Here is a 21,476-nt window from a genome sequence, read left to right on the forward strand (position 1 = left end):
AAAACTTGGACAGGTATAGGAAAAAAAAATGAACTGGCCCAGAGTTAAGGAAGAGGAGATCTGGAAAATCAATTTTGAGAAACCGGGCAGGGCGTTGAATATTATGGACCACTTCACCACCAAGAAAGCTCGTTTCTGAAACACCAATAATCTCCCAGTGACATCATGTGGCTGTAAATTATGAATTATCATGATCTCAGAAGAGTAAAAATATCAGGTAACTCAAAGGTCAATTGAAAGCTGTATGTGGAAGATGGAAGCAAGCTGGAACATGTTATCAAGAATTACATGAATATGAAAACTGGCATAAAACCCCTTGGGAAAATATAAAATTAAAATAAGAAATGTGTTTTAAGGTTTGTAAAGCACATTATGTAGTATGCTATTTCATTTGGTCCTCACAACAACTCTGTAAAAGTAGGTACAATTATCCTCATTTTACAAATAATTGAAACAGTTAAGTTACTTTCTCAGGGTCACACAGGTAGAAAGTCTCTAAAGCAACTTTTCAACTCAGGACTTCCTGGTTCCAAGTCCAATGTTCTATCCACAATGTTACTTTGCACTGCTTATGAGAAAGGGAGTGATAACAGTAACAAGTATACTTGTTTGGAGACAAAGACCCTCAGTTCAAATCTCTATTTTGTCATCTTTATGACTTAGGGTAAGTCACCACATATCTATGAGACCTTGGTTTTCTCAGCTCTAAGTAAGAATGAAGCTATTGAAAATCTTAGGTTCATTGTAGTTCTAAATCTATAATCATTTGATAATAAATGTATTAATAATGATGATGATAAAAATAGCTAGAATAGGGGTGGCTAGGTGGCATAGTGGATAAAGCACCAGCCTTGGAGTCAGGAGTACCTGGGTTCAAATCTGGTCTCAGACACTTAATAATGACCTAGCTGTGTGGCCTTGGGCAAGTCACTTAACCCCATTTGCCTTGCAAAAACCTAAAAAAAATAGCTAGAATGCATATACCTGCTTATATTTTGTAAGATTTTTATAAATATTAATGTTTTTGATCTTCACAATAATCCTATCCCAAGATATTAAAAGAATCAGAGGAAGAAGACTATTCTTTAAGACAATTAATCTCTGAGGGGCTTACAACAGATTTTACACAAGAATCATGGAATTGGAAGGTCAGGAGATACTATATTTTTTGCTCAGGTGGGTAGTGCTTTATTTTCAGTAAAATTATTCACATATTTGAGTTTCTAAGAATATTATCGCTCTCATTAAAAAACCAGATATTGGGTGCCCTCTTCCATAGTTCTCCATATTCTTTTATGACTTCTGGAAGCTCATTCTAGATTTTCCAAACATATTTCATTTTGTGTCTGTGGCCCCAGGAAAGATTGAAGTGTGATATTGAGGCTGATTTTCATGTATGACTGGCAAATTCAATTTCATTATTTTATCTCCTGTCTCTCAAAAACAATGTGCTAAATAAAAAGATTTACCTTTAAATGGGAATTGCTTATTATTATATTACATTTATAGTCAGTTAACAACCATCATAGGAGAGATGTTTTTTGAATTTAACTGGCATCATAGGACATTATTGCCTATAAATATTTTCTAGAAAATTGTTGTCATGGCACATTCATGTAAAGTACTATAATTATTAACTATCATCTCCTCACAGAAGTCCTCAGATAACTGATCGTGTTGGGTGGATAGCATCCAACATAGGAAATTATGTTCTAAAGCTGGCCAACTACTTTGCAAAAATCATATCTAGTTTGCACCTCACAATAACCTTCTGAATAGGTACCAATTTAAAAACATGAGAAAACTAAAATAGAGAATAGTCAAGTGACTTTCTCTAGGTCATGACAGCTGAGGTAGAATTCAAACTTAATCTTGATGTCAGGCCAAGAATTTTATCCAATGTGTTGCTTCCTCAAAAGGACTCATAATCACATTATATTTTATGTGTTGTATCTCCTAATAGAAAAGAACATTCATTTGGGGCAGTCATGCATGGCAGTTTTTTTCCCTTTTAATCCTGTGCATCTCACATAGAGACATGAAAATAGGAAAAAGGAAGGGGGCGAGGAAAGAGGCATTTATAAAGTGCCTAATATGTGACTGGCACTGAACTAGGTGCTTTATAAATATCAATTCATTATCTCATGGGGGGACTCAGGGATCCAGATTCTAATACCATCTTACATAACTTTGCATTGGTTTACCAGGAGATATTAGATGAGAACTTTTAGTGACTAAAAACCTTCAGTAAGGTGTTGAAGGACTATGATATGCATCGAAACAGGAAACAGCTATATGAATAAAATTTGCAGACCAGAAAATGGAAGAAGTTTCTAATCAAAAAGCAAAAGAAGATATAGGGAATTTGCACTTAACATTTATGTTCAATTGATTTAAGAGGCAAATTGGTGGAGTGGATAGAGATCTGGCCTCTGAGACCTAAATTCAAATGTTGCCTCTAACATATTCAGGCTTTAACCCTGGACAAAACCTTTACATCTCAGTGTCTTCAGACAACTCTAAGATTCTATATTAAGGTACTGATCTCTATTGACAGGAAATTATTCACCAGGCACTTTCTAATCTAATGAAATTGCAAGTCTTGTTCAAATAAATATACAAGTAAAAAAAAGTATGTACAAATACTTGGGTTTCAGGGATCAGAGGGAATAGTTACTGAAGATGGCTAAAAAAAGTTCATTTGCTTCAGTTATTTCTGATTCTTCATGACCCCATTTGGGATTTTCTTCACAAAGATATCAGAGTGATTTATCATTTCCTTCATCAGTTCGTTTTACAAATGTGCAAACTGAGCCAAACATAGTTAAGTGACTTGACCAGAGTCATAAAACTATTATTTGATGTCATTTTTAAATTCAAAAAGATGAATTTACCTAATCTTTAGGTCCGGCACTATCCACATTGGAATCAGGAGGACCTGGGTTCAAATCTGCCCTCAGACATTTATAAGTTTTGAACCATGGAAAAGTCATTTAATTCCTTTTGCCTCAGTTTTCTCAGCTGTAAAATGAAGCAAATAAATTTGGTATCTCTGTTAAGAAAACCCAAAAAAGGATCACAAAGAGTTGGACATGAGTGAAAAAACTCAAAAACAATGAAGAAAATGTTTTCCAAAAATGATACTTTCAGGATCAAAATAAAGAAACCTAAATAATTTTAAGGATATAGGCTCATACGTTGTAAGATCTGCATAGTCCATAATGAGTCAGAATTTAACAGGTAATAAATATCTTCAAATTTTTTTGATTTGCCCTTCAATTTGTGACAATGTGTTATAGTAGAAAAGAAATACTTTTGAATTTGGAGATGGGAGACCTTTATTTGACTCCTGCTATTTATGACTCCTGTGACTTTGGTCAAATCACTTTGGCTAGTATGAACTTAATTTTGTTAGCAGTAAAACTGATAAAGTTGGACTAGAAGATCTCCTAGGGACATTCCAACTCCAAACCCTATGATTTCACATTTTGCAAAAATGTAGTTAAACGATATTGTTCATTTATCCTTATGTGTTCTTCAGTCTTTATCATCTTTGTAGCACTTTTGATGGAACTCTAGCCTTCCTTAAATTTCTTTCACTGTATTCTTTGAAACTCACACGATCTATCCTGAGGATAGTCTGGGGTAAAGTCACCAACATTTGGTAGCCACATCCACAGGGACACAACAAAAAAATTTATAAATCCCAATAAAGTAGTTTCAAAATAATATAAATATGATTGAAGTAATGATTTTAGGAATAAAATAATGTTAAATTATCGGACCAAGAGAATATAAGAAACAGTGATCCTTGTTCTTAATTGTCAAATGCCTTATAAATCTCAGAAAGTAAATGACAAAACAAAACTCAGGATCAAATATAAAGTTGAATAATTATAATGTTTAGATAAAGGAGATTATTCAAGATTTTAAAATAAATCATAAGCATTATCTCAAAGATAGTTTAAACAGTAGTTCTCTAGACCTATTAAAATTAATAGGGAAACTATTCTCTACTACTTTGTGTCCAAGTTTTGAAATTATTTAAATAATAACACATATAAAATACTATTGTGCAATGGATAGAATATAGTACTTGGAATCAGAAAAACTTCATCTTCATGAGTTCAAATCCAGTCTTTACTAGATGTATGATCCTGGGCAAATCACTTAACCCTATTTGCCTCAGTTTCTCATCTGTAAAATGACCTGGAAAATCAAGTAAAAGTCCTTCAATTGGGGAATGGCTTAGCAAACTGTGGTATATGTATGTCATGGAACACTATTGTTCCATTAGAAACAAGGAGGGACACTAATACAGGGAAGCCTGGAGGGATTTGCATGAACTGATTCTGAGTGAGATGAGCAGAACCAAAAAAACACTGTACACCCTATCAGCAACATGGGCGTGATGATCAACCTTAATGGACTTGCTCATTCCATCAGTGTAACAACCAGGGATAATTTTGGGCTGTCTGCATTGGAGAAGACCATCTGTATCCAGATAAAGAGCCATGGAGTTTGAACAAATTTCAAGGACTGTTCCCTTTAATTTAGGGAAAAAACCCAGATATCTTATTGTCTGATCTTGTTATCTCTTATACTTTTTGTTTCATCCTTAAGGATGTGATTTCTCTCTCATCACACTCAATTTGGATCAATGTACAACATGGAAACAAAATAAAGACTGACAGATTGCTTTCCATGGGGGGTGTGGGTGGGGGGAGGAAAGTAAGACTGGGAGAAAAATTGTAAAACTCAAAACTCAAATAAAATCTTAAAAAAAAAACAAAAAAAAAATAAAATGACCTGGAAAAGGAAATGGCAAATCACTCCAGTATCTTTGCCAAGAAAAACCACAAAATGGGGTGAAAAAAAGTCAGACATGATGGAAAAGACTCAGCAACAACATAAAATACTTAGAAAGGCATGTAAATCACTGTCCTCCCAATATTTTTAGGGCAGGAGTACATGTTATAATTATTTCCATTTTATTGATGAGGCCACTAAATCTCTGAGACATTGTGAATTGCCTATGAAGCAAGAAGTAACCTGAGGTAATATTTGATTTAGATTTGATTTGAGGCAAGATTCTTGTTTAGGGTAAAGTGCTCATCCAATCTGACTCTAAGTATGCAAAGAGCATCCTTTAAACTGGAAGGTCAAGGATAATAACTGTCCTACCTTATACCTGAACCAAAGAATTATGATGAAGATTTGTTGCTTCTAAAAGCATAAACTCTGAAGAAACTGTTTAGCACCTAAATTGTAAGTCCAAATATTCAAGAAAATCTTTTTTTATCTCTATATGTATAAATATCTCCAAAGTCTTATAATATTTTAATTAATGAAATCTGAAGTAGTAAATACAGAAAAGAGATAACCTTTAACCAAAATATATTCATAAGTGTTTTGTTGTTACTGACCATTCTAATCCTAAAGAGAGTAATATACTTTTCTTTTTAGGTTTTTTTTTTTTTGCAAGGCAAATGAGATTAAGTGGCTTGCCTAAGGCCACACAGCTAGGTAATTATTAAGGGTCTGAGACCAGATTTGAACCCAGGTACTCCTGACTCCAGGGCAGGTGCTTTATGCACTGCGCCACCTAGCCGCCCCGAGTAATATACTTTTTAATAATAGAATGTCATTTTTAGTCATTCAATTTGAAATCTATTCTCAGGCACTCGAAACAATGAATGTGTGAGTGTGTGTGTGTGTGTGTGTGTGTGTGTGTGTGTGTGTGTGTGTGTGTGACAGAGAGAGAGAGAGAGAGAGAGAGAGAGAGAGAGAGAGAGAGAGAAACAGAGAGACAGAAACACAGAGACACAGAGACACAGACACAGATACAGATAGAGAAACATACACACACTCACACATATACACAGAGACATAGAGAGAGAGAGAGAGAGAGAGAGAGAGAGAGAGAGAGAGAGACTGAAAGAGAGAGACCTAGAGACAGAGAAAGACAGAGATAAAGAGAAAATGTAATAGTGGGATTGTTTTGGCAATACTTAAATAACCATAGTGATGCAGATAGTATCCTATCCATGTTATTGTCCATCTTCTCCTGCATGTTTTCCAATGTGGGTTCTTAAAGTGCTCTTGAGAATCCAAGGATGATACCATTATAGAATGAGGTCATATCTTTGGTATCTTTGCCTAAATTTCCACATTGCCTGTAGCCCACAGAGGATTATTGAATTTCTTATGTGAAATTTCTTACATGGTACCCTATAAAAGCTCAAAATATGAATATGCTCCCCAAAACCTATCTAAAGAGATGCCTTTTGTAATATATGTAGGGTGACATTTTTGAATATTTTTTACTGAGTGACAAGGTAAGTAGATCACTGGACCTGAAGTCAGGACCTGAGTTCAAATATTATCTCATACACTAAGAAACTGTGTGTTACTCTGGTCAAGTCAATTAACCTTGTGGTCTCAGTTTCCTCAGTTTTCAAAATGTGGATAATAATAATAATAGCACCTCACCTAACTCCTGTTAGACAGTTGTGATGATAGGATATTATTTCTACACTATTTTGCAAAGGCTAAAATATTATAAGAATAACTATTATTATTGTTATAATAATTATAATTATTATTATAATTACACATTACCTTATTATATTCATCACCAAAAAAAGCCACACTAGAAAACTGTGAAGTTAGAACATGATGTATAGTAATCATTGCTTGGCAGATAAGAAAACTGAGGAACTATTTAAGATCTCAAACCAAATGAATAAAACATATGAGTGTAACAAAAAATAGCTCAGATTTATAAAGTATACATCAAATCAAAAGAGAGTGTGGTTCAGTAGAAAGAGTACTGGATTTGTGATTAGAGGATTTAGATTTAAGATTATTATCTGCTACATGTTACCTATATGACTATAGGTGAGTTGTTTCATCTCTGTATTTTCCATTTTTTTTTACTGTAAAGAGTTAGGCGGCTGGAATCACCATTCCCTTTATGACCCTTCCATATATAAATTATTACTCCTATAAACCTCATGTAACTCAATGAGATAAACAGTACAAGTCTTATACCTATTTTACTGGAAACTGTGAATAAAGGGAAAATGTTTTGCCATAGGTTACATGGGTAACAAGTGGTCCATCTTTTCACTCCTCTATAATGACTTATTAGATGTGTCATAGAGCTTCCAATTTCTATCCCAATCATCTTTAGGCAGATTAGGTCTAAAATGGAGGTCCTAATTCAGAGAAGAAAAAAAATGTAGACTAATGTATACATTATAACCACTGTAATGCTACATTATTATTATATGGTATTATTACTAATGTCTATCTAAGGCATATAGAACCTATTAACAGCTCCTTTTGGGTAAAAGTTAAATATTTTTCACCGAGCATGATGACAGACCTTTCAGAAATAAATTTGACTAATGGGCTTTGCTTGTTTGCTCTCTATATTTAAAGAACAATAAGACAAAAATTAATAAAAAATAACCTGAATGAGGCATCCAATTTGATGATTAGATATCCTGAGGAGGGTTGGACCTGTTCAGGGATATAAATGAAAATTATTATATAATAATGGGAAATCATGGAAATTGTATAGCTTGAAAGAATAGAGACAATGTCTTCCAGGGAAAATTACAAATCCACCTGAGTATATAAATAATTCAAAATCTAAAGAACTGCAAAATGGTTAGCCCTAAAAAACCAAGAGTTGGATATAAGAATCAATTTAAACATTAAAAAGAGAAGCTGCAATTTTTAATGAGACTATACTCTATTTAAGAGAGCAAGATTCATGGTGAAAGGATGTACATTAAAATCTTGAAGTTACCTTCCAACTCTAGATCTAGGATTTCAAAAACCTAAGTCACTTTGCCTCTTTGAGACTCTTAGCTTATCTGCAAAATGAGAAGAATGAACTAATTGACTTCTTACTAGGTCCTTCAGTTCTAAACTTGCAATCCTGAATTTTAGTTTATATATTTACCAATCTTTTAATCTAATTATGTGTGTTCATTTCATATCTAAATCCTGCTATCAGACATTAGATTATTAGTCATTTTATTTAACGATGGAAAAATCCCTAAGTAAATGTTAAGGAAATAATCCAGCATTGCAAAATATTTCATCAGCAAATACACAAATGCAACACAATGGTTTTTGAAATAACCAATCTTTTCAATCTGGAAGGTTTCCTTCAAAAAAGAATATGGTCTTTGTCAATAAAAGAACTCTTGAAATGCAATAACATACCTTCTAGAACAAATTCATTTAGAATGGTATTATCTACTATTTGTCTTATTCTATATTGCCATTTTCCACTAAATGCTAATAAGTGTTCGCTGTTGAAGAAGTTTACATTTAACATCTGTCACTTGCATCCAGTAACAGCACCTACAGGGAACTGTCAGAGAGACTGTTATTCTCCTCTGAAACACTAGCAAATCTGTCTCACATCATTTACATACAGATTGTTATAGGCATTCATCATTTCATTATGCTGACTACTTCACTATTCTGATATGTAATGTCTCTTTAATGAGCCTCAAAAAATACAATATTCTTTGATTTATGCCTGCTTAACTGAAAAATTATACAAATTGACAAAAAAGACTCATCATGCATTTTCATTTTTTTCTTCTACCTTACACTTATTTTTAATAGTGACTCAGGAGTGAAGACCATGCTTCTTTGCCAAAAGAAATTATCCAACTTTGACTTGCCACATTTTAGTATCTTTCTAGTTTTATGTGCATTTTTTAAGTTTCATAGCCAAACAGTGCCAGGATAAAAGGAAAGAAATTAAAATTGATTTCCCCTTTCTCCCCCAGCTCCTGTACCGTCCACCCCCAGGAAATATATGTATTGGACAACTTCTTTTACTATTACTATAAGTATGACAAGTCTTCCTTTGTTACAATGAAGACTGTTTCTATACTATTCATGCACTAGTAACTCATAAAAGAGATAATTTCCATATTCTAGAAAATCACACCTTGCTTTATATTCTGTGAGCAATGGTGATATCACACTTAGGGTTTCAATAACCAACTGCATTTTCTAGTAATGAATTAAAGCTGATACCTGAATAATTGAGAAGAATTTGACAAATATGGTTCTTTTTAAATTTGTTTCTCTTACAGCGCAATAAATATTACCTCCATTTAAGACATTTGATAATAGAATTATAGCTTGAAGAAACTTCAAGGATCATTTAATTCAAAACAGTTGGGCAGCTATGCAGTACAGTGGATAGAGTCAAGAATTGGAGTCAGGAAATGACCTGGATTCAATATGGCCTCAGACACTTACTGGTTATATGACCCTGGAGAAATACTTAACTTATTTGCCTCAATTTCCTCATCTGTCAAAGAGCTGGAGAAGAAAAATGGCAAACCACTCCAATTGTTTTGTTAAGAAAACCACAAATGAGTCACAATGAAGTCACAAAGAGTCAGACATGAGTGAAATGACTGAACAACAAAAATCCAAGACAAATTATAAATAAGGATACTGAGACACAGGGTGGATAAGTGAATTCCCCTAGGGTCACACATGATAGAGCCAGAATATGCACTCTAGTCCACATTTAGTACCACATTTAGCATTCTTTCCACTGTACCACAATTCTCTAATCATATGGCCTGAAGAAATAGTGTGTCTATGTTCCCCCAAATTATGCCCATAAGAATCTAATTACCCTCACCAAGCTGGTAAGGAAAATTAATGTCATGTGATTATGTTAATAACCATTTATTTTTGGTTTTTTTCGCTTTTTTCCCTTTTTTTCACAAGACTCCAATTTTAAAAACATCAGATAGTCGCTAAAGGATTGACCATGACCTAGCAATATGAGCATACCTAGCCCTCAAGATATCTGCTCATCAAACTAGTTAGAACTAGGCTCACCCAAATGGAACCCTGTTCTATTTACTCACAAATAGGATCCAGTTTGAGTTAGATCTGCCCCCGCCCCCCACAGGGAGTATTAGCTTTGTCCTTGCTCCATTAAAATGTGGGGTAAACTGGTCTACAAAGAAGGAAAAAAGTTGTAAAAACCTGATTAAAATTCACAATCCTGGGAGTCAGAGAGAGGTATAATTGGCCACATCTGAGTACCAATCACTGCACCCCACCATAAGGGGAGGAGCTAAGAACCCTTAGCCTACCTCCTCATTAAAACATCTACCTATTAGGATTGCCAGGTAATGTCTCCATGATGCACAGGAGAATTAGAAGGAAGATACTTCTAGGTATAAAGAATCTATAAGTTATTACTCCTCTATTTGGTACAAATGAGTGTATGCCATTTGCCTATCTATAGAACACTGGCTCTGGAGTCAGGAGAACCTAAGTTCAAATCTAGCCTCAGACACTTTATAATTAGTTGTATGACCTTGGGCAAATCACTTTATTCCATTGCCTTGCAAAAACTAAAAATAAGTAAATAGATAGATAGCTGGATGATGATAGATAGATAGAAAGGTAGATAGATAATCAAATAAAGAGATAGATAAATAATGTTTTGTATAGAAAAATGGCATTTAAAAATTTGTTAAAATTTTCCTTTGACACTGGAAAGGTTTAAAATACAGTGTCAATGATGGACAACATGTCTATTGTCTAAAGGCCAACCTAGCAAAATTTGGAAAGGGTTGTACTAAAGTTGTCCATATAGTACTAAATTTATCAGGCACAACAATCCTCTAAAATTATGTTACAATGAGGTTGTACAATCTATAGAGTTAGATTCAGAGTCAAGAAAATTTGAGTTCAATGATTCCTTCAGATACTTACTTGTTGTGTGACCCTAGATAAAGTCCCTAGCTCAGTTTCTTATCTATAAAATGGGGATGAGAATAATAACACCTACCTGACAAAGTAGGGGATCAAATGCAATAAAATACATAGAGTATTTCTTAAATATCAAAACAGTATATAAATTCTAGTCATTGTTATTATTTTGGAAAGAAGGTAGAGATATATGCCCATGTTACTAGTATTCACTTTCTGTAAAGTTACATTTCAATGAATAGTTAATCACAACAGACTTACAAAATATGACTAATATCTATTTATAAAATCAAGACTCAAATAAAAGATGAAAACACTGGAGAATAATTTAAAAAATAGGAAAAGAGATTTGCCTCTGAAGAAATGAAGATGGAAGGAGGGAACCTAAGGTATCTTCCTCTCCTTTTCAGATCCTGCTCCCTTCCTCTCTGAATCATTTTGATCTTTCTTCCACACAAATGTACTAGAGGTATTAAGAATGTTCACTGTATCTTAAAAAAGTAGCAAGAAGATATTGTTTGGACACTGAAATTCAGTGCTCTTGCAGAGATCAGTGAAAATCTGCTTTTCCTGTAAGGAACTTTCTTGAAAAAATGTAGTGAAAAAAATGCAAAAATATATACAGAAAAAAAAAATCAACCCCCAAATTGAAGTGATCTCCTTTAGATATATTGTAAATCTCATTACAAAGAATATAAATAGGCTACTGTCTAATCCTAATTCACAGACTAACTCATAAATCACGAGAAAGACATATAAAAATAGAATTAAATTAGGACTTGACTTCCATAGATTTGGAATAAGATCACCAAAAGTTTTGCCTTTGGTAGTTCATACAAAATCATCTGTAGCTTTCATCAGCTCAGACCACACCATTCCACAATAATGTGATAAAGACCAACCAAAAAACAACAAAGTGCCGGGTTTCAAGTGTAATGAAAATAAACTTATGCTTCAGTAAAAAATACATTTGCAAATAGCAGTGGGCTCTGCTGAATAAATTATAGCTTAGTTTTTAAAGATCCAGATAGGCGGGGGCAGCTAAGTGGGGCAGCTAGGTGGTGCAGTGGATAGAGCACTGGCCCTGGAGTCAGGAGGACCTGAACTCAAATGTAGCCTCAGACACTTAATAATTATCTAGCTGTGTGATCTTGGGCAAGTCATTTAATCTCATTGCCTTGCCCCCCAAAAAAATCACACACACAAAATAAATTTAAAAAACTTTTTAGAATATGGAAACCTATCCCTTACACATAAATGGATATAATCAATAAATATTATTTGGACACTGAAATTCAGTAAAAGTCTGCTCTAACATGTTCAAAAGAGAACTCAAATCCCTTCAAATTAATTTTCAGGTGATAATGGTAGAGATCAAATTTCATGCTTCATAGTTTTATACAAACAACAACCTTAGTCCCTGCCCTCAAGGGACTTACCACCTCTGGTTTTCTGAGGAAGGAGAGAAGAGAATATAAAATGTAAATAGATAATTACATGCAAAATATATTCAAAGTAATACAAAGTGATTTCAAGGTGTAGAGAGCATTAATAATTCAGAAGAGCAGGAGAATTCTCTTGGAGCTTTAAAAGAAGCTAGGGAATGTAAGAAGCACAGTAACAGGGGAGAACGTTCCAGACTGGCAAGATTTGGAGATGGGAGAATTCAAAGCTAACTTAAAAGAACAGAGAGTAGGCCATTGTGACTGGACCAGAAATTTGTTAAAGAGTGTAAGATGAAATAAGGCTAAAAGTAGGTAGGAGCTAGACTGGGAAGGATTTAACCAGCTTGAGAATTTTTCCATTTTATCCCAGGGACAGGAGGGAGAAATAAGATTTTTTGAATGAGTGCTTTAATCAGATAAAGCAATAGAGGAAAAAAATCATGAAATATGAAATAGAAATGCCTGAAATTTCATGAGTTTCAAATATGTGAAGTAATTACATATTTACATCTAACAGTCATAGAGCCACAAGTAGAACCCATAGCTTATGCTCTAGGTCTGGTACTTTTCCAGCATACTACACTATTTTTCAAACTTGTATCAGTAACTGGGATGAAGCAAAGTGCTAAATGATATAAAGTGTAAGTACATGTTGGATGATAGTCAGCATTCAAAGACATGTGATTAAAGTCATAAGTTAAATCTAATGAGATGAAAAAATAATAGGCATGTTTTCTTTGAAATGAGATAATATATACAAAATTTGTAAATTTTAAAGCACTGTATAAATAAAATGATTATTTAAAAAATAAGGTTTGCAAACAGAGTAGAGATGGGAACTCATAGGAAATGTTTTGGTGTTTTAGGTGACTGAAGACCTATTATGACTTAACAGTGTGGATTAGCCAATAAAAAGTGAGTGATTTGCTAGGTTGTATTCAAATGATAAGATCACAGACCTAAAAATGGAAGAATTATTACTAATTAGTCCAGTGGTTTAAAACAGAGAGAAATGGATTCCGTTGGACCATATATTGACTTAGATAACCACAAATTAACATTATTTTATGGTATTGTACTTTTTATTTATTTTGGTAAACGTTGTCCTATTATAGTGCAATCTTGTTTGGGAGGCACTTGGTTTTGCAGCTCCCTGCATGCTATAATCTAATACCTCTGATTAATCCATTACCATGAGGGATGAATCAGCAAACAGGATGGGCAAATCAGGGTTTGATTTATTTATTTTTGCTGATTGCCTAGACTTCAAAAAATAATGGTTAAAAAAAATAGACAATTCAGATTAAACTTAGATGTATGCTATGGGCACAGTTTTTTCCTGGACAAATAAAAGGTAAACATTTACCAACACTCCTAGATGACCACACTTTTTAACAGATTAGGAAGCTTAAAAAAGGATAGCATCCATAATGAAGAAAGTGATAGTTCTACTGTTTTCTGTCCTAGTCAAACTGTGGAATTTTATTCAAATGAGGGCAATAGGAAGGACAAGTTAAAGAGAATTTGGAAGAAACTGGACATAAAACAAGTACTGGGAGTCCAGGTTCTGTGAGCATCCCTTAGATGCAGTGGGGATATTGATAGAGAAAAGACTTGGGGGACTGAAGATTTAACTGTCTTCATGTATCTAATAGATACCATGCTGAAGGGATTAGATTTGTATAGTTTTATTTCACTGGACAGAACTAGAATCAAAGTGGTGAAGGTGAAAAGTGGCTAATATAGACCCAATTTAGTGCTGATTTAAAAAGGAAAAGTGCTACCTAAAGAACTGATGAATTTTTCAATCACAAGAAATTTTAAGAGATCCTGGAAATCCAACCAACTGCAACATTACAGAAAAGGGATTTGGAACAATTACAGATCAGACTAAATGAGATGTCCCTCTCTCTTGGAAGATATTCTCTTAACTTGGAAACTCAGATGCATCTGAATCCTTTCTCTCAAGAGTTCCAGACAAGTGGTGATGATGAGTGAAGCAAAGGAAACTAAATAGTTTCACTCCTTCTGTAGCTTGAGTTTTCCAGCTGGTGCCCCTATTTCTACCTCTTTATTTCTTAGCTATGGGTCAATTGATAATACTTAATATTTTCTTGAGAGAACCTATTAAATTGACATTAACATTTACTTTGCTCTTCAAGACCTGAAAGAATTGAAAAATATTTTTAACAGCTACAGCAGCAGCTGTCTGGACATATGCTTGTATGGAACAGCACATCTGAGTGCATGATATGTAGAAACAATTAAACGTGAAAATGGTCAAGGTAAAAATCCCCCCAAAATAATGACTCCATAACTTTGCTATTGATTATCAGGATACCTCATCTCTCATTATCTATTTATTTTTTTGCGAGGCAATGGAGTCAAGTGGCTTGCCCAAGTCCACACAGCTAGGTAATTATTGAGTGTCTGAGGCTGGATTTGAACTCAGGTACTCCTGACTCCAGGGCCGGTGCTCTATCCACTGCACCACCTAGCTGCCCCCATCTCTTGTTATTTTTTTAAAAGCCCCCCCCACACACACACACACATAGATGAGGCACAAACTGAAAAACTGGTGATCTCCGATTTTACCCTTGTCTACTTTGACCAATCTTGTAAGTAGATATACTTCCTATTTTTTAAAATAGTGATTCAACTCAGGGTTCTGTTCAGTAAATCTCCCTCCCCAGACATATCCTGCCTATAAAATACTCTGAAAAAAGTATGAAGTACTTTTGAGCTCAAAACGATAAATGCAGCATTACAGATTGTCCTTTAAGAACCAGCTGTTTATACATGAACTGTTCCTTTTCAAATTTCATATTATTTTTAGTTTGTGAAAATTCTGTAGAAGTTATTTTTCTTCTTAAGAAAAGTCATAAGAAATGGTCTGCAAATGCAAAGACAAATACTGTGAATAGAAATTTGAATAAAGCTACAAAAATCTGTAAATTTTGAACAGCTGTACCTCTGAAATACAAACAAACCTCTTCTTCATTATGACATTTATTTTGATTTGGTTCCTGGGAATCTTGCTGAATACTATGACCACTAGAGGGCTTCCACATTTTGCCTTAAGAATGAACATTATACTTATATCGGGTTACCTCTCTGTGCTAATGAACAGTAGTAACGTCATGCTTTGGTGATATTTATTAATCTCCCAACTACTTACATTTACAGAAGAAATATGTTAGAACATAATAAAGTGGAGACATGAAAGGATATGGATTCACTTCATTCTTAGCTATGAATAAACCCACAGATTCTGCTTCTTTACTCATTAGGTCTTATTATACATTGAAAATCATTTTTTTGAATTTGTTACTATCCATATGGTCCTGTAGAATGGCCTGGGACATTTTTAGGAGGAGTTGAATTGGATCAAAATATGCTTCCTATTTCATCCAAAAAGTTGCTTTGGTACATAAACTCATTAACATTGGTTTCATACTCAGGGGGGGAAAAAAGACTTAAAATCATTACCAGAATAGAAAGGAGGTTTTACACTCATTGCAAACTGCCAATACCCCTTATACAATTTAAGAAATTATATAAGTGTAATATATAGATACACATTTTAAAAAAATGCTTTTTAATAGTGCAGGAAGATCCTCATCTTTTTTAAGTTTGATTTTGTGACTTACTATAGCACTAACTTGGTTTTGAGTGAATTCCATGATTAAAATTCACAGGAAATATACAAATTGTTATCTAACAACAAAAGGGAGTAAAGATATTAGACACTAAAATAAAGGATTTCTACTGACTACTTTAAAATAAAATAATCAGATCTTTTTGTACTGAAACTTTAATAAACATGTTTATAAAACATATTTCTGAAAGAAGATAGGAAAATATTATCATTTCAAGAATGAACCAATCACAAATGATTATTTTATGTTTTTCTCTTCAACCAGAGATTTCTAAACTATTCCTGTTATATTTTCAGAACACTTGGTTTCATTTCATATATTATGTTAAGAGTATTCCATTAAATAAAGGCAAATTTAATATTATCACTTACAAAGGTTTTCAGGTGTTAAAAAAAAGTAAGAAACAAAGGGATATATTTGACCCACTCTATGGAAATGTCCAAACCTAAATAGATCTGAATTCCTTTGAAGCCTTTTGGTATCAAATTTCAAACTCTCAGATAATCCTTTTGTCTGGAAGACAAAAAAAAAAAAGTCCAGGTCCTATCTCTTAGGTCACAAAATCTTTGATTGAATCAGAATACATTGAAAAAAAGAATAGCTTCTGAAGGAAATTCAAACTGTTACTCTTCATGATAGAAAAACACAACCAAAAGGAAAGCAAAATTATAGTAGATATACCAGTTAGAACCCTTTTGCAATATCAACAACTACTTTTATTTTAAATTCTTTAATGAAATCATTTTTTATGGTGAAGACCTAAAATTTCCTATAGCAAATCCCCCATTTCCCCCCTCATTATGATAAACTTCTATAGCAAACAACAGAGTGGTTCAGTTCTTCAGTCTTTCAGAGTAGAAAGTACTCTTTTTTTTTTGAAAGTACTCTTAAGGTTCTCGAGCAACTTTAGTCTGAGCAAACTTCTCATTCTAACTTGGCATTCAAATCATCAGTATAATTCTAAATTTTTAAAACACTGAAAAGGGAATTACTTTCAAGCTTTTGGCACGTAGGAGTCTCTTATTCATTTGATCATAGTGGCTGGAGAATATTGATTAGGTATAGAAAATATGTCACAGTTATTTTCATGATATTCAAATTGTTTTTAATTTCATATAAGAAAGTTATTATGGTTCCCAGCAAAAAGAATTCATTTTGTAAGTAATCACTTTGGCAAGTAATGTTGCTTACCCCAAGTTTATTCTAAACATTTTTATACATAATCTTTTTCATTTGTCAGGAAATTGAATATGTTGTCCTAAAAAGCTCAGTGCAATCTTAAGCTTTAATAGCTTAAGGAAAATTAATCAGTTTTAATGACTTAAAAACTATCCTTGCTGGGACTCCCTTTACAGCAGGAAAAACCTTTAGCTTTTGAATAACTTCTTCAAATAACTTTTCTCTTTGCAATCTATGACTCAGGAGTCTTCAAATCTACCTTGCTGTCACTTATTTTCAAGTACCACAAAAGTGGACTCTGTCTAATCAAGCATCAGAGCAATATAAAAATTATTTTTATTTCACTTTACTTACAGTGAGCTGCTTCTCCAACTTTTCTCAGTGTTTCAGCAGGAACATTCTACACACCCGAAGAAAATTCAGAGGGTAAATTGCTCAATTCTCCTTTCTTCTTTCCACGATCTGCTCTCACTTCATACAATTCTTTAAAGAATAAAAAAAGTAAGTTCAATATGGAAGAAAATAAACGATCCCACAATTTCTTATATGATATAAGATAGCACTTGTTATAACTTGTATAGTTACATATAAACTGTTCTAAACCAAAAGCAAAAACAGCATTCACTGAAGAAACCAGTAGATTTTCCCAGACAGTAAGTATAACCCTGAATACATATGCCATGAGTTGGTATAAAAATAGATTTCATTGAAAGTCATACAAATATTTGTCAAAAATTATCAAGTCTACTAAATTTATAACTGATTAAAGATGTGTATTTTACAAAGGTAATTAATCAGACAATAAATATTTATTAATACATAGCTTATTATGTGTCAGATAATGTGTACAAGGGCCAAGGATACCAAAAGGGGCAAAGACAGTCCTTGCCCTCTCAAATGGGCAAGACAACATACAACAATATTAGATAGATGGATAGAAATAGAGGGATAGATACACATATATGTATATAAAGTTAAGTTATATGTAAGGTAATTTAAAAATAAGAGAAAAGGCACCAGAATACAGAAGAGATAGGAAACATTTATCATAAAAGAAAAAATTTTATTTGGAACTTATAGGAAGAGAGATACGTCAGTGGATTGAATCGAAGAGGAAAGCATTCCAGGAATGGGAAAAGCCAGGAAAATACCTGAAACTTAAAGAGGATAGGTTTCATTTGTGGAATAGTCAGGAGGCTAATGTTAGATTGAAGAGTTCATATTGGGGTATAGGTCATAAAAAAATTGAAAATGAAAGAAGTTTTGAAGTACTTCAAGCATCAGAGAACAAACGTTGTATTTGAGCCTGGAAGTAATCATGTCATGAGTTGAGTGAGGAGAGACAAGGGGCAGGCAGACCCTCCTGGCATGCCTTTTGGTAGAAGGTGATATGGGTTTGCACCAGAATGATAGCAGTGTCAGAGAAAAAGACAAAGCATATTTGAGAGATGTTGAAAATATGAAGTTGACAAGCATTGGAAACAAATTAGATGGGGAGTGGGGTGAGTAAAATATATGAAGATATGTGCGCATATATATATATATGTGTATATATATATATATATATATATACACATATATATATATATATATGGAAAACTGGGTGGCACAGTAGATAAAGTTCCACAAAAACTGGAGTTAGGAAGACTACTCTTCCTTAGTTCAAATATGGCCATATTCAACTACTAGTTGTGTGACCTTGGGCAAGTTTTTTAATCCTCTTTGCATCGGTTTTCTCATCTGTAAAATGAGCTGAAAAAAAGAAATGACAAACCTCTCTACTATATTTGCCAAGAAAAAGTTAGTCATGATTGAAAAAATGATAAAACAACACCATACAGGCAATTTGTTAAACACACATGTATATTTCTTATACAAAATATATATCTAAAAGTCATGTGTTGAGGGATAGTTGTTTCATGGTTATTTCTGCTCTGAGAGCAATTGTGAGGCTTTCCTTTCTTAATCTTTCTAAATTTTTTTTATTTTTTACAAATTTATTTAATTATTTTCATCCATATGTACATGCATATTTCCAAATAACAAAAATTTCCCTTCACACTCCTTTCCCACCCCCTCCCCCTCAGCAAGGAATAGTCAGGTTAGTATTTTACATATATATTTTGTTAAATATGCTTAGAAATTAGTAATTTTTGGCATGAGGAATTAGGATTAAGGGAAGGAAATACATAAGAGATTTTTTTTTTTTTAGGTTTTTGCAAGGCAAATGGGGTTAAGTGGTTTGCACAAGGACACACAGTCAGGTAATTATTAAGTGTCTGAGGCTGCATTTGAGCTCAGGTCCTCCTGACTCCAGGGTCAGTGTGCTATCTATTGTACCACCTAGCTGCCTCATGAGAGATAATTTTTATAAAGTGTTCATTAGATTTGTAAGGGTTGGTTTTTTTCTGTGTGTTTTGTTCTGTTTTGTTTTTCTTCCTCTGGTTTGGGATAATTATAGTCCATAAAGAGTCAAATGTAGTTGTCCTAGCTCTCTGGAGTACAAAGAGGAACTGCTTCCACCAAGGTTGTTCATTTCATAATGTTGTTGTTGATGTGTACATTGATTGTTCTCTTGGTTCTCCTTTTACTCAGCATCAGATCCTGCAAGTCCTTCCATGATTCACTAAAGTTTGCCCCTTTATGATTTCTTATAAAGCAATAGTATTCCATAGTATTCATGTATCATAACTTGTTTAGCCATTGATGGGCATCCCTTCAATTTCCTTTTTTAGCATATCAATAGGCATTAGGATGGAGTGTAAATATTCAGGGCTCAAGCAAAATAGAGTTAATTGCTCCTATAAAGGATATCAGATGATGGGGATATGTTATATTTTAAACAAGTTAAATTTTTAAATTTAAAAATTTGCTAAAAACAAAACAATATATATATATATATGCATACATATGTCCATAATCCACATATACATATATAATGGTTTACTTTCAAAACTTTTGCATAAGAGTAAATTGTGTAAATTAACCATTATATATGCACATATTTATTGTGTGTATGTATGTGTATGTAGCTATATAATTATAGGTATATAATGAAAGAGTTGACCCAGGTAAGCTCTCTAAGTCTAAAAAGTGTGGAGCAAGTGCCAGTCTCTATTGGAAATTACTACTGGCCTTCGATGGCAATGAAATTGTTGGTCCAGTCCCATATTCCATATGCCGTCTTTCACAATTTGACATTTATTTATTTATTTATTTTGCCAAAGCAGTCTTAGGGAACACTCATGCTTAGTGGGCAGGTTGAAGACAAAGAAAGTAATAAGGAATAATCAGAGTGGTGCAGGGAATAACAATAGAGTTCAGCACACATGAAGTCAAGGGATAAGAAAGAACTCAGAAGAGTGTACTCTGCAGTGTTAAAGGTTGCTAAGAAGTCAAAGAGAATGATTCTATGAAGACTTTTGAAAGAGTAGTTTCAGTAAAACGATCAATTACAATGAATGAGAGAACAATTGAATGCAATTACCTATAGATTGCCAATACTTTAGAAGGTTGCTGGTGATGGATGGAAGGAGAGCTTGAAAGACAGTGAACAAAACTGGAAGATTTTGTTGTTGATGTTGCTGACTTTTTTTTTAGAATAGGGGAAATGAAAATGGAGAGAGAGAGAGAGAGAAAGAGAGAGAGAGAGAGAGAGAGAGAGAGAGAGAGAGAGAGAGAGAGAGAGAGAGATACAGAGATAAGGAGAGGGGAAGAAAGAGGGACTATTGTATAAATGTCACTTATTGTATTTCCTCATGTATAAGATGCACCTTGATTTTTGGCCTGAAATCTGAAAAAAATGTATTATAAAATATGTTATTGAACTCAAGTTTTATTCATCATAAAATTCATACAGCTCCTCATTACTGTCAAAACTCCCATCCATTAGCTCATCCTCTTCCATGCTTGATGATGAATCACTGTCTTAGGAGAGACTCTGACTACTCTTCTGCCTGTTCTCTGGCCTGAAGTTGACCACAAGCACTCCCTGGCAAGTCTGGTACATGGATGCATGCTTAGTCCATTTCTTTTCTTGAACCTGAAGCACCAATTGTCTCCTTTGAAATCAGTCACTTCTTTTTCATTAGCTATTCTTCTGGCCTTCTACTCAATCATCTTTGTGGACAAAAGAATTCCAATGGCCCTTTGCCCTGCACGTCATTGCTTCAATTCCCTAACTCAGACCATTTTGCTGACTCACTTCTCATAGTCTTTTTCTTCTGGGGTGTTTTCAACCAAGTTTCTTCTTCCTGTAGTCAGAGGACCAGACTGACATTCAGCAGCAGGATTTCCATTCACTTTTGCAAATTGGATCATTTTAAACTTGAACACTATAGAAAAATCTTTTCTGAGTCATTTCTGGGCAGAACATGGCAAAATGTAACCTAATTTAATGGTAACAAATGTG

At 33.7% G+C, this 21,476-nt stretch overlaps 1 protein-coding gene across 1 annotated transcript in view; it reads right to left on the reverse strand.

The window, feature by feature from the left end:
- Positions 1 to 21,476, reverse strand: part of TENM3 (teneurin transmembrane protein 3) — a 3,314,517-nt gene that overhangs the window by 3,225,586 nt on the left and 67,455 nt on the right. Inside the window, exon 2 of the mRNA XM_074231559.1 lies at positions 17,420 to 17,548. The gene's annotated coding sequence lies outside the window, so the exon portion shown is untranslated. The remainder of the gene's footprint in view (positions 1 to 17,419; positions 17,549 to 21,476) is intronic.

This window comes from Macrotis lagotis, chromosome 3, assembly GCF_037893015.1.
Source record: "Macrotis lagotis isolate mMagLag1 chromosome 3, bilby.v1.9.chrom.fasta, whole genome shotgun sequence".
Classification (NCBI taxonomy): Eukaryota; Metazoa; Chordata; class Mammalia; order Peramelemorphia; family Peramelidae; genus Macrotis; species Macrotis lagotis.